The sequence below is a fragment of the Capricornis sumatraensis genome, chromosome 11, assembly GCF_032405125.1.
Source record: "Capricornis sumatraensis isolate serow.1 chromosome 11, serow.2, whole genome shotgun sequence".
NCBI classification, from domain to species: domain Eukaryota; kingdom Metazoa; phylum Chordata; class Mammalia; order Artiodactyla; family Bovidae; genus Capricornis; species Capricornis sumatraensis.
The window spans coordinates 82,666,854-82,680,877 of NC_091079.1; the positions used below are offsets into that span (position 1 = coordinate 82,666,854).

Below are 14,024 nucleotides of genomic sequence, written 5' to 3' on the forward strand. Positions count from 1 at the left end.
AAGCTGGAGAAACAAGGAAATGGGTTCTCAGATCCCTCAGGAGGAATGCTGTACTTCTTACACTTAGCAGTCTCTACACTTTTTCAGATCAAACAAAAGCAGATCATGAAGATGGAAAGATTCATTAGAACAGAAGTAATGACTAAGGTCTTGGATTGTTTGTTAACCGATTAATAAAAAAGAGGAATTGTAAGAACACACTGGAGAAATTCTTTGCTGATTTGACACAGTTTACCGGCATCAATGAAGATATTATAAACTCAACACACAACCTCAAGGAGAATATCATGACAAATTGGTTAATAAATGTCATCAATTAAGAATATTTAATATTTATGATAGTCACTGCACAAGAAAATGCGAAATGTCTGAAATCTTATTCTTTCGTGAAAGAGACATGATAGAGTCTTTCTCAAATTTGACAAAATTCCCAAACATTTACATGACACTTCCAGAAACACACTGTTAGTAATAGCCAAGGAATGGATGGACATGAGACCCCCTAGAGAGGAAAGGTGGATTGGCTGAGTGAGTATGCTAAAATTTAGGGAAGAGAGGATCACTGTGCAGGGTAAGTCTTGGCTACAGGACTGGAGTTGTTGGTAAACTCAGGAAAAAAAAGTTGCAGTAAATGTACTTCTCACCACCCACCATCTTTATAGTTTTGGCTAGGCACATGTTGCATTTTGTCTAGGAATTTTAAAAAGTGGGATGTAAGTAGTCAAATCTTTTTTGAAAAAACTTAGGTTCATATTTGAAAATTAGAGCAGCCAGTTGCTATTACTAATACATCAATTTGGGTTACAGAGAAGACTTACCTGAAGGCCAGCAACTATTAATTGATGCCTACAGCTCCTGGTAGATCATAGCACCCGGTTCCATTGCTTCATGGCAAATAGATGGGGAAAAAGTGGAAACAGTGGCAGATTTTATTTTCTTGGGCTCCCTAATCAATGCAGATGGTGACTGCAGCCACAAAGTTAAAAGACGCTTGCTTCTTGGAAGGAAAACTATGACAAATCTAGACAGTGTATTAAAAAACAGAGACATCACTTTGCTGACATAGGTCCATATAATGAAAACTATGTTTTTTCTAGTTGTCATGAACAGATGTGAGAGTTGGACCATAAAGAAGGCTGAGCACCGAGGAATTGATGCTTTCAAATTGTGGTGCTGGAGAAGACTCTTGAGAGTCTCTTGGACTGCAGACATCAAACCAGTCCATCCTAAAGGAAATCAACCCCGAATATTCATCAGAACTGATGCTGAAGCTGAAGCTGTAATACTTTGGCCACCTGATGCAAAGAACTGACTCATTGGAAAAGACCTTGATGCTGGGAAAGATTGAAGCGGGGAGGAGAAGGGGGCAGCAGAGGATGAGATGGCTAGACAGCATCACCAACTCGAAAGACATGAATTTGAGCAAACTCTGGGAGATAGTGGAGGACAGAGGAGCTTGGCCTGCTGCAGCCCGTGGGGGTCACAAAGAGTCCAACTCAACTTAGAGACTTGGTAAGACTCTTGGTAAGACTGTCCTTGCCTGTGAAGCCTTCATTTAGCTGAGGGGTGGGATGTTTGTTTAGAAAAGGACTTGAAAAGTGCAAAATGCTCCTGGACTCAGACCTATGGAACCTTTCTCAGTTGTCTTCTCTTCTCCCCCACAGCAGTTTTCTCACTTTGCTTAGTGATTCAGAGCTGGTCGAGCCGCCAGTGCGACTTCCGGCCTCCAGGGGGCGCACAAGCCGCGGCGCAGCGAGGCCGCTCTGGCCAGCTAGGGCCCGCTCGTCTTAGTGGCCAGCCCGTCCCCTCCTCTCCGTCCGCTGCCGTCGCCTCTGCCGCGGTCGCCGGGAGGAAGGTGGTGCCGCTGCCGCCATTCCTCGACTGACTGGAAGGTACTTGGGCCGAGGCCCGCGGGCAGCCCCGGGATGAAAGCCACTGACACTCCCCCCGATGGCCCCGAAGCACCGGAGGGCCCGGCTTGGGGCCTGGGCTAGGGACCTGAGAGGCGGGGCCGCCCGCGGGGAAGCAGACCCGTGGTGGCCGGTCTCGGGTCTGTGCCGCCCGGGGGAGCTGGGAGGGCCGGCGCGGGCGCTGGGGGCTGCTGTGAGGGCAGCGGCCGCGCGGCGGGCGTGGCCGGGGCGGGCGGCCCGGCGGGGCCTCGCGAGGTCGACGGTCCGAGCCGGAGACCCCGCGGCCGGCGTCTCGCCACTCCGCCAGAAAAGGTGCGCTGTCTCGGCCTCGGCACGGACAGTATGCGGCTAGTTACTCGGAACCCGCAGTCCAGGCGTGAAGAGAAGCTGCTGAGATGTGCGCGAATTGTCCCGATATTACATGGCCCCGGGTACCCGGGTTCAAAGACAGGGCTGCTCCTTATTAAAAGTGCAATGCAGGAGGCCGATCATCTTGCAATACAGGGCTCTGCCTCGAGAAAATGACGTTTATTCTTTAAAACGGCCCACGGTGTTTAGAATTGGCTACCGAATATAACGAAGGGGGAAAAATACATCATTTAATAGTGTCAATTCTCATTCTAAAGAATGGTACTTAGGAGCGTAAAGAGGTCTGCTAGCGGGGCGGGGATTATAGTAAGAGAAGTCTTCAATGCTTACTGTATGTCATTGTGCTGGATACTTTAAGTCGTATTGTGTCTGTATTTAATCCTTGTAGCAACAGCAGAGGGTACCATTTCCATTTTACAAATAAGGAAACCGAGGCACACAGTCTAAATTAACTTGTCCAAGGTCGAACAGTTAGTAAAGGATTTGAACCTCATCTCCTTACTCCAGTGTTCCTGCTTGTTACCTATACAAACCTATTCCATAAGGCTTTTGTTTACTTATCAATTTGACTCGTATTAGGTTGGTACAAAAGTAACTGCGATTTTGGACCGTGAATTTTCAATCATTGTAATTAGGCGCCAACACATCGTTATTAGTCAAAATAGAAACCATTACAATCAACATGTTTTTGTCAATGAGAAATAAGTTTGTTTATTCCTATAGTGTGAAAATACGTGCTTTGGGATTCCACGAACTCTTGGGAAGCATTTTCTACCTCCTGCTGGTTGTGGAAGCGTTTTGCCTGCAACAAGTTGTCAAGATGCTCAAAGAAAGGGTAGTCAGTTGGTGAGAGGTCAGGTGAATATGGCAGATGAGGCACAACTTCATAGCCCATGTCTCTCTACTTTTGAAGTGCTGGTTGTGTGGCGTGCGGGGAGGTGTTGTCATGGAGAACAATGGGGCCCTTTCTGTTGACCGGGGCCAGTGCAGGTGTTGCAGTTGTCCGTGCATCTCACCGATCTGTTGAGCATACTTCTCACATGTGATGGTTTCGGTGGGACTCAGAAAGCTGTGATGAATCAGACCTGCAGCAGACCACCAGACAGTGACCATGACCTTTTTTCGGTGCGAGTTTGGTTTTGGGAAGTGCTTTGGAGCTTCTTCTCAGTCCATCCACACAGCTGGTTGTCAGTGGTTGTCGTATACAGTCGACTTTTTGTTGCGTGTCACAATCCAATCGAGAAACAGTTCATTGTTGTTGAATAAAAGCAGATGACACTTCAGAACAATGATTTTTTTGATTTGTGGTCAGCTTGTGAGGCACCCACTAACTGAGCTTTTTCACCTTTCCAATTTGCATCAAATGCCACACAACTGTAAAATGGTCAACGTTGAGTCCTTTGACAGCTTCTCATGTGGTTGTAAGATCAGCTTTGATAATGACTCTCAGTTGGTTGTTGGCCAACCAGTATGCTCCTCACCTTCAAGGCTCTCATCTCCTTTGCAGAACTTCTTGAACAACCAGTGCATGTACGTAGTTAGAAGCCAGGTTGCCTTGTTGATGCTGCGAGTTGTCGCCCTGCTTCTTTACAACCCATTTTGAACTTGAATAAAAAAAAAAAAGCTCAAATTTGCATTTTGTCTAACATCATTTCCATAGTCTAAAATAAATGTAAACAACAATAAATCATTAGCAAAAAACATAAAGCAAGAAATACACGTTAAAATGCTGTATAACATAACTGCATTTATTTAAGAATGTATTCTGGTATCATGGCCAATTTCAACAGTGTAAAATTGCAGTTACTTTCACACCAACCTAATAGCTTGAACTGATTTCCCTGAGGTTTAATTTTCATGGCTAAATGCAAGTATCCTGTACCAACTCCTTTTTAGCTTAAAAGGGAGTTTAATTAGAAAAATGTTTGCTTTTTAAAGAGTATAGTGATAATAAAGTTAAGCATGGACTAGGGCCCTCCCAGAGAAGGCAATGGCACCCCACTCCAGTACTCTTGCCTGGAAAATCCATGAACGGAGGAGCCTAGTAGGCTGCAGTCCATGGGGTTGCTAAGAGTCAGACACAGCTGAGTGACCTCACTTTCACTCTTCTCTTTCATGCATTGGAGAAGGAAATGGCAACCCACTCCAGTGTTCTTGCCTGGAGAATCCCAGGGACGGGGGAGCCTGGTGGGCTGCCGTCTATGGGGTGGCAGAGTCGGACACGACTGAAGCGACTTAGCAGCAGTAGCAGCAGCAGGGTTGGGTTTATTTGGTTGTTAATGAGCTTCATTACTTTTCATCATTGTTTGCATTTTGATACCATTTTTAGTGAATTCACTTTGCCTTTGCAATATTATGACAGTAATGCTAAAGGGGAATGAAAGATTTGTCCATGTGATGAAGAACCCACCTGCCAATGCAGGAAACATAAGAGACGCGAGTTCAATCCCTGGGTCGGGAAGAGCCTCTGGAGTAGGCCATGGCAACCCATTCCATTATTTTTGCCTGAAGAATCCCACGGACAGAGGAGCGTGGCAGGTTCCATAGGGCCCATAGGATTGCAAAGAGTCAGACATGACTGAAGCAACTTAGCACGCCAGTTAATATTTTAGAGGATGTAGGAAAGACATTTGAAAGACTGTAGTAAAGAGGAATTAAGAAATTTGGGGCGTGTTATTTAGAGCAAATTGTATTACTTACTATATGGAAGAGAAAGGCATTTCCAGTTCCTGTAAAGTGGTATTTCCCATTGTGGAGAGAAGTTGGATACTGTAGTGTGCTAAATCCCTTAGCCTTATCAGGATTTAAGAGTTTGCATATTCAGCACTCCCGTAGCAAATGTATGCAGAGTGCCTCCCAGAGGCAAGCATGGTTCTAATCCCCTGAAATGCGAGAGGAACAAAAGAAAACAGAATTCTTGTCCTCCTGGAGCTAACATTCCACTGGGGAAAGGTGGAGATGGGGATGATAAATAAAATACTTATTAAAAATTAAAATCTATCCAGTCAGGTGGTAATTATTGCTTAGAAGAAAAATGAAGCAGTGAAGGGGGATAGGGAGATCCAGGGAAGGAGCAGAAGCAGTTTTGAAATAAGGAACAGCTCCATAGAGAAGGCTCCTGAGTACAACCCGAAGGGGTCAGAGACAGCCCTGCAGCTGTGTAGGGGTCCGGTGCACCAGGCAAGGGCCCAGGCCTAGAGGCCGCCAGGCTTGTTGGGGGCCAGCAAGGAGGCCAGTGGGTTTGAGCAGAGGCAGGAAGAGTGAGGTAAGCTCTAGAGCTCATCTGTCCTGGTGAAGATCATGGCCTTTCCCCTGAGTGAGGAGGGAGGTGGTTGAGGGGAGTGGGGGGGTCCTGACTTAACAGGTGTAAAGGATCACTCTGGCGCCTGTGTTCAGAAGGGACAGTAGGAGCAGGGAGCCCAGTTAGGTTGGGTCAGACCAAGTGGTAACAATAGCGTAGTAAGAAGCTGCTGTTTTCTAGGTATGGCTGACAGGATTTGCTGATGGATTGGATGTGGAGTATGAGGGTGAAAGAGGGAAGGATGGCGCGAGGCCTTTGACCTGAGCTAGTGAAGGGATGGAGTTGCCCTTTATGACATGGGGAAGACTTGAGGATGAGAGAGATGGGGAGGCTGGTGGAGCAGCAGTCAAGAGTTCAGCTTTAGACGAGTCAGGTTTGAGATGCTTGTTGAGGTGGTGTTATGTGAGACTGGAGTTGAGTGGAAAGGTCCCAACTCAAAATAGAAATTTAGGAATCATTAGCAAGTAGGTAGTATTTCAGGCCTTGAGATTATATGAGATCTGGTCTAAAGAAGCAAGGGTTGAGCTCTGGGATTTTCTTTCCTCTGGGATGTTCAGAGGTTGGAACCACAGAGGAGACTGAGAAGGAGCAGTCTTTGATTCGACACATCGTGAGATGAGGACCATGAAATGAATGTTGTACTTAGCAGTGTGCCGGTCACTGGTGTTGATGCAAGAGCACCCTAAGAAGAGTGGGAAGAAGATCTGATTAGTGTGGTTTGAAGAGAGAATCTAGGGAAAGGGATTAGAGTCGGCAAGTAGGGACAGCTTTTTAGAGGAGGTTAGCTGTAAACTCTAATTTGAAAGCACCGCAGTCATCCTCACAGTAAATAATTTTATTTCTAGCTCCACCTATTTAGCAGTCAGACTTGGATCACTTTATCAATGATTGGTGGAAGTAAAATAACTATACTGCTATACTGAAAATGATAATGTGTTATTAACCTCCAAAACCCATACACACAAAAGCTTGTCTTTTTTTGCATAATTCATTTCAGGGCTCATAAAAGCCCTTTGGTAGAAGATGTTCCTTTGTCAATTATTTTTGTTCTTACCTCAGATTAAAATTAACTTAGAGGTGCTACAAACTGTGCATTTAAAACAAAATACATACTCAAGAAAGTTGAAAACCAGGATTTATTTTGAAATATACTGTCTTTTTATCTCAACATGAGTTTAGGTTCTTGTTTCTGCCCTCAGTAAATTAATGGCCAAATAAAAAATAATCTACAAGGTATATAGTATATACCAGATTTACCCCATCTTTACTGTGGATATAAACTCTTTCCGTGGTCTTGTCTTGTGCCTTTTCCATAGCAAGTTCAGCTCACAGTTGCACTGTAAAGGTTTCAGTTCAGTTCAGTCGCTCAGTCGTGTCCGACTCTTTGCAACCCCATGAATCGCAGCACGCCAGGCCTCCCTGTCCATCACCAGCTCCCGGAGTCACTCAGACTCACGTCCATCGAGTCGGTGATGCCATCCAGCCATCTCATCGTCTGTTGTCCCCTTCTCCTCCTGCCCCCAATCCCTCTCAGCATGAGTCTTTTCCGATGAGTCAACTCTTCACATGAGGTGGCCAAAGTACTGGAGTTTCAGCTTCAGCATCATTCCTTCCAAAGAAATCCCAGGGCTGATCTCCTTCAGAATGGACTGGTTGGATCTCCTTGCAGTCCAAGGGACTCTCAAGAGTCTTCTCCAACACCACAGTTCAAAAGAATCAATTCTTCAGTGCTCAGCTTTCTTCACAGTCCAACTCTCACATTCATACATGACCACTGGAAAAACCATAGCCCTTAAGGTGATTAAATAAATTATTTTGAAGTTTAGGATTATATCTACTGATTTTTTTTAATCAATTAGTTTTATCTGGAAGATGATGTGTCCTTCAGTGTACAGATGAAAATCTTTTTTTAATTTGAGAGAAGTACTTTCTTAAGTTTGTTTTTTGTTGTTTTCTCATTTTCACCCCTCTGGCAATTTTTCATGGGTTGGCTCTGTTCTCTAGTTGTCATAATCATTTCACATGTCCTTGTTAACTTTTCTTTTGCAGAGTTTCTTAAGTTAGGCCTTTCCATCGCTGATTTGATTTTTTGTAATATTTGTTATGTTCTTTACTGCTTACAGGGGCATCCCTGGTGGCTCAAACGGTAAAGAATCTGCCTGCAATGTGAGAGACCAGGGTTCAGTCCCTGGGTTGGGAAGTTTCCCCTGGAGAAGGGAATGGCAACCCACTCCTATATTCTTGCCTGGAGAATCCCACAGACAGAGGAGCCTGGCAGACCGCAGTCCATGAGGTTGCAAAGAGTCATATACAACTGAGTGACTAACACTTTCTCTGCTTACAATTTGAATTTTAAATTTTCTTTTATGTTTTTATCTAATTCATAGTCTTTTTTTAAAATCCCAGTCTCCATATGGTACTTTTTTTTCCCATAACCTGAGTTCTTAATTTTTTTTTTATATATTCCTAAGCCAGATTTTTTCTTTTTCTGTTCATTTCTTGTAAATAATTTTCAGTGGTATATTTTTCTGTGTAGAGCTAATGAACCTCTTCTCTTATGCTACAGGGTTTTTCATTAACTCTATTCATCCTTTAAAAATGGAAGAACTTTTGAGATTGTCACTATAGAAATGTCATTACCAAATTTGTTCCATACCATTCCACTAAAGACTTTTTCTAGATTTCTTACAAGGAAAATTAATGAGAATTAGATTTTGTAAAGGATTGTATTGTGGGGTTTGAAAAAGATTTGCCTATTTAAAATTATTTTTGGTATTATTAGAACTTAAATTCATGGTTTATATCTTGGTAATAAAATCCCATTTTCCACACCAGCATACAGACATAAGAATGATCAACTTAGATCTTATGCATAAAGTGTATGTAATATGTAAATAAAATCAGTGACAAAGGAATAGCTAATTTCCAAATTAAATATATGCTTATCCCTTTTTCCTTTTTTCCAGTTTCATTTCAGTTCAGTTACTCAGTCGTGTCTGACTCTTTGCAACCCCGTGAATTGCAGCACGCCAGGCGTCCCTGTCCATCACCAACTCCCAGAGTCTACCCAAACCAATGTCCATTGAGTCAGTGATGCCATCCAACCATCTCATCCTCTGTCGTCCCTTCTCCTGCCCTCAATCTTTCCCAGCATCAGGGTCTTTTCAAATGAGTCAGCTCTTTGCATCAGGTGGCCAAAGTATTGGAGTTTCAGCTTGAGCATCAGTCCTTCCTTCCAATGAACACCCAGGACTGATCTCCTTTAGGATGGACTGGTTGGATCTCCTTGCAGTCTGAGGGACTCTCAAGAGTCTTTACAACACCACATTTCAAAAGCATCAATTCTTTGGTGCTCAGCTTTCTTTATAGTCCAACTCTCACATCCATACATGACCACTGGAAAAACCATAGCCTTGACTAGACAGATCTTTGTTGGCAAAGTAATGTCTCTGCTTTTTAATACGCTGTCTTGGTTGGTCATAACTTTCCTTCCAAGGAGTAAGCATCTTAATTTCCTGGCTGCAATCACCATCTGCAGTGATTTTGGAGCCCAGAAAAATAAAGTCAGCCACTGTTTCCACTGTTTCCCCATCTATTTGCCATGAAATGATAGGACCAGATGCCATGATCTTAGTTTTCTGAATGTTGAGCTTTAAGCCAACTTTTTCCACTTTCCTCTTTCACTTTCATCAAGAGGCTCTTTAGTTCTTTAGAGGCTTCCATAAGGGTGGTGTCATCTGCATATCTGAGGTTATTGATATTTCTCCCGGCAATCTTGATTCCAGCTTGTGCTTCCTCCAGCCCAGTGTTTCTCATGATGTACTCTGCATATAAGTTAAATAAGCAGGGTGACAGTATACAGCCTTGATGTACTCCTTTTCCTGTTTGGAACCAGTCTGTTGGTCCATGTCCAGTTCTGTTGTTTCCTGACCTGCATACAGGTTTCTCAAGAGGCATGTCAGGTGGTCTGGTATTCCCATCTCTTTCAGAATTTTCCACAGTTTATTGTGATCCACACAGTCAAAGGCTTTGGCATAGTCAAGAAAGCAGAAATAGATGTTTTTCTGGAACTCTCTTGCTTATTCAAGGATCCAGGGGATGTTTTCAATTTGATCTCTGGTTCCTTTGCCTTTTTAAAACCAGCTTGAATATCTGGAAGTTCACGGTTCATGTATTGCTGAAGCCTGGCTTGGAGAATTTTAAACATTACTTTACTAGTGTGTGAGATGAGTGCAATTGTGCGGTAGTTTGAGGATTCTTTGGCATTGCCTTTCTTTGGGATTGGAATGAAAGCTGACCTTTTCCGGTCCTGTGGCCACTGCTGAGTTTTCCAAATGTGCTGGCATATTGAGTGCAGCACTTTCACAGTGTCATCTTTCAGGATCTTTCCAGCTTTGTTGAAATATTATTGACGAATAAAAATTGTACATAGTGTTTATGCAGTCTGATTTTTTTTAAAGGCGTACAGTGTGATGATTTAATATTTTCATAAATTTGAAATGATTGCCCCACTCAATCCATCACCTCACATAGTTACCTTTGTGTGCGTATGTAATGAGAACACAAGATCTCAGCAAATTTCAAGTACACAATACATACTATTACCTACAATCATCCTGCTGAAAATTAGCTCCATGCCATGAGTGATAGTTTGTACCCTTTGACCAACACCTTCCAATTTCCCTCTTCCTCAGCCCCTGGCAACTACCCTTCTGCTCTCTGGTTCTGTGAGTTTGACTCTTTTAGATTCCATAGCACATGTAAGTGAGATCATTCGGTATTTGTCTTTCTGTGTCTAACTTACCTCTCTTTGGGTGGTATCATCCAGGTTCATTCATGTTGTCACAGACGGCCGAATTTCCTGCTTTTTGTGGCTGAATAATATTCATCGTGTGTATACAGCATCTTTGTCATCCGCTTGTGTCAGTGGACGCTTAGGTTGCTTCCATGTCTTGGTTATTGGGAATAATGCTGCAGTGAACACGCAGGGGTCTCTTGGAGATAAGATTTCACTTCCTTGTTTATATACCCAGAATTCTAGAACTTGGAGAAGTGTAGAACTTGAAGAAGAACTTGTTAGTGCTGTTCAGTTTTTCTAGACCTCTTTGTTCACTGCAGTATTTAGAAACCTTGTGTAATTTAACTTCTGATTTGCCAGTAATTATTAGAGAAACAAAACAGTTCTAGACTAAACTATGTTCAATAAAGATAGGCATACACCCATTTGATTTCAAAAAATTGGATGATTTTTTTGTTCCCAGCTCTTGGTCATGTGGCCATAAACACACATATGCCAAAGAAATACTGATGCTTCTGTGTATTCACGGAACTATCCAATAAGTAGTCATTTTGACAGATTTATGCAATTGAATACAATCAACTAAAAGATGTGCACATTGTTATTTAGGGATGGTGCCAAGTCATCTAGAAGCAAATGCAAGAACACACATGGTTTATTTAGCTATTTTTTCGACATTGGGTCTTCGTGAAATTCCTCTGCTGTGTTTTACTTTAAAAAAACAGTCTTAGTTGTGGCATGCAGGATCTCTAGTTGTGACCTACAAGATCTAGCTCCCCAAGCAGGGATTGAACCTAGGCCTCCTGCATCGGGAGCACAGAGTCCTAACCTCTGGACCACTCGGGAAGTCCCTGTTTTACTTTTTAACCTAAGTATATTAAAACTAGCTAAGAAACCTGTATTTTCTCTTAATGGTGTCTTTTTTTCTTTAGTCTAAGTTAAATTTTTTTTAATGTCCTGGGTGTGGCAGGACTGAGTCTGAGTGAACTCCAGGAGATGGTGATGGACAGGGAGGCCTGGCGTGCTGCGATTCATGGGGTCGCAAAGAGTTGGACATGACTGAGCGACTGAACTGAACTGAACTGGGTGTGGCATTGTCAGAATGGTTTAAGCATTCTAACTTTGGTGATATTTTTAGCCCTAATATGTCTTTTTCCAAGAGCCAGATGGCACTGATTCTTTCATTTAAATCTCTTTCTGCCACTTCCCCATTTGGAGCTGTATTTTGCCTCTTGGTTATTTTTCTTAAAAACAGAACAAAAACTGGTATTGTCTGTGTTTTCCCCACAGTGAGCTTATTTTTATCTCATCTATTCAGATTGTCTGTTCAACTTGTACTTCAAGTTATCTCCTTGGTGAGCGCCTAGAATTTACCCAGCTGTCAGTCTGCTTCCTGCCTGCTGTGCTGTTTATCCCATTTTCAAATGAGATTTCTTAGACCTTAGTTAATTCAGCTTCTTGAAGAGGGTTAGATATCATTGCTCCCACCCTTCATTTGATCTTTGTCTTTTGCTGAAACATGTAACACAAGCAGTATTTTTTCCTTCGTAGAAAGCAGTGGCAGAAGCACGCAGCAGTAGGAATCAAGTGGTAATGACTGCTTCAGGTTCAAGGAAAGTGCAAAGGAAGTGTTAGTCGCTCAGTCGTGTCCGACTCTTTGGGATCCCCCAGACTGTAGCCTGCCAGGCTCCTCTGTCCATGGGATTCTCCAAGCAAGAATACTGGAGTGGGTTGCCATTCCCTTCTCCAGGGGATCTTCCCGACCCAGGGATTGAACCCTGGTCTCCTGCATTGCAGGCGGATTCTTTTCCCTCTGATCCACCAAGGAAGTAAGACTTTAGGTTCTGTATCATTTAAATATTTGGTTGTAACAGAAAACCTAAACTGTCAATAAAAAAGGGAATTTATTGATGCCTGTATTTGAAAAGTCCATAGTTAGTATGAGCTTCATATGAGGTTTAATCAAGGTCTGGCTCTGTTTCCCTGTGTGCTTCCCATCTCCAGCACCCCTGCCTTTCTCTTTATCTGTTTCTCTCTCTCTCCCTCCGTCCCTTCTGAAATCCATGTCAAAATGACTAAAGCAATTTTAGATGTTCTGTTTACACCTTATTATCAGAAAAAAAGAATATGTCACTTTAATATATATGGTTTTTCCAGTAGTCATGTATGGATGTGAGAGTTGGACGGTGAAGAAAGCTGAGTGCCAAAGAATTGATGCTTTTGAACTGTGGTGTTGGAGAAGACTCTTGAGAGTCCCTTGGACTGCAAGGAGATCCATCCAGTCCATTCTAAAGGAGATCAGTCCTAGGTGTTCATTGAAAGGACTGATGCTAAAGCTGAAACTCCAATACTTTGGCCACCTCATGCAAAGGGTTGACTCATTGGAAAAGATCCTGATGCTGGGAGGGTTTTGGGGCAGGAGGAGAAGGGGACGTCAGATGGCTGGATGGCATCACCGACTCGAAGTGCATGAGTTTGGGTGAATTCCGGGAGTTGGTGATGGACAGGGAGGCCTGGCGTCCATGGGGTCACAAAGAGTCAGACACAACTGAGCGACTGAACTGAACTGAATATATATTACAGTAAGTAAAGGGTCTTATTGGACTGAAATATGTCTACTTCTAAATAAAACCACTGCATAAGAGCCTACTGTAGAGGACAGGGAACTCTACTTAATACCCTGTAATGACCTATATGGGAAAAGAGTCTAAAAAAGAGTGGATATATGTATAACTGATTCACTTTGCTGTACAGCAGAAACTAAGATAACATTGTATTAATAAATCAACTACCCTTCAATAAAAAATTAATTAAAAAACAGTAAACCACTGCAGCTAGAAGAATGTACTATGTTACATGTTACATGACTTGGAGTCAGAGCTTATTTCCTCAAAACATACTTAGGGACAGCCAGGAGTGATACTGTTGGGTACTGCGGGACAGAAAAAGGCATGAATGGTAGGCAGCCAGTTGTGTCCACTACAGTGGCACTGGGCCTCCAAGGGAGTGAAAAGCACGGTTAGTTTTGGCCAGTATATAAGATCTTCAGCCTTTATAAGACCTGGTTCTGAACTCATTGTCAGGTGGCAAGTCGGAGGCAACCATGTGGAGGAGTAAGCATGTGGCAGGAGGAATGGAGAACAAAAACAAACCCTCTCCCAAAATAAGCTTACAGCAAAAATTCCAAAATGAATGACAAAGATCCAGGGTCAAGAAAAACCCATCCAGCAGTGTGGCATTGGAACACAAACTCAGTCCTAGTGTAAGTGATTGTAGGAAGCTATCCAACAAAGGGGTTTTTTTCCTTTTTTTATTGAAGTGTGGTTGCTTTAAATGTTTTGATTTAAGGGGTACAGCATAGCAATTCAGTATTTTTGCAAATTATATTCCATTATAGGTTATTACAAGATAATGCCTATAGTGTACAGTGTATACTTGTTGCTCCAACAAAGACTTTCAAGTGTCCTTATGCTCAAGTAGAGAAAGCACTTGCATTTATTCAAAATGGTAAATTATGAAACAGAAAGTGACAAGAGCAGATGGAGATGAAGACAAAATTAGAACTCTTAGAAGTGAAAAAGTACAGTAGTTGAGGGGTTTGTTTTTTTTGATGTGTGATACACTTAGACTCAATCCAGCCAGAGAT

General features: G+C 42.8%; 1 protein-coding gene across 2 annotated transcripts in view; it reads left to right on the forward strand.

Moving 5' to 3' along the window:
* The first annotated feature begins 1,821 nt into the window (after positions 1-1,821).
* Positions 1,822-14,024, forward strand: part of ANKRD46 (ankyrin repeat domain 46) — a 40,902-nt gene continuing 28,699 nt past the window's right edge. The window contains exon 1 of one of the 2 annotated variants that reach the window (XM_068983680.1): positions 1,822-1,892. The gene's annotated coding sequence lies outside the window, so the exon portion shown is untranslated. The remainder of the gene's footprint in view (positions 1,893-14,024) is intronic. The other variant, XM_068983679.1, reaches the window with a different exon arrangement.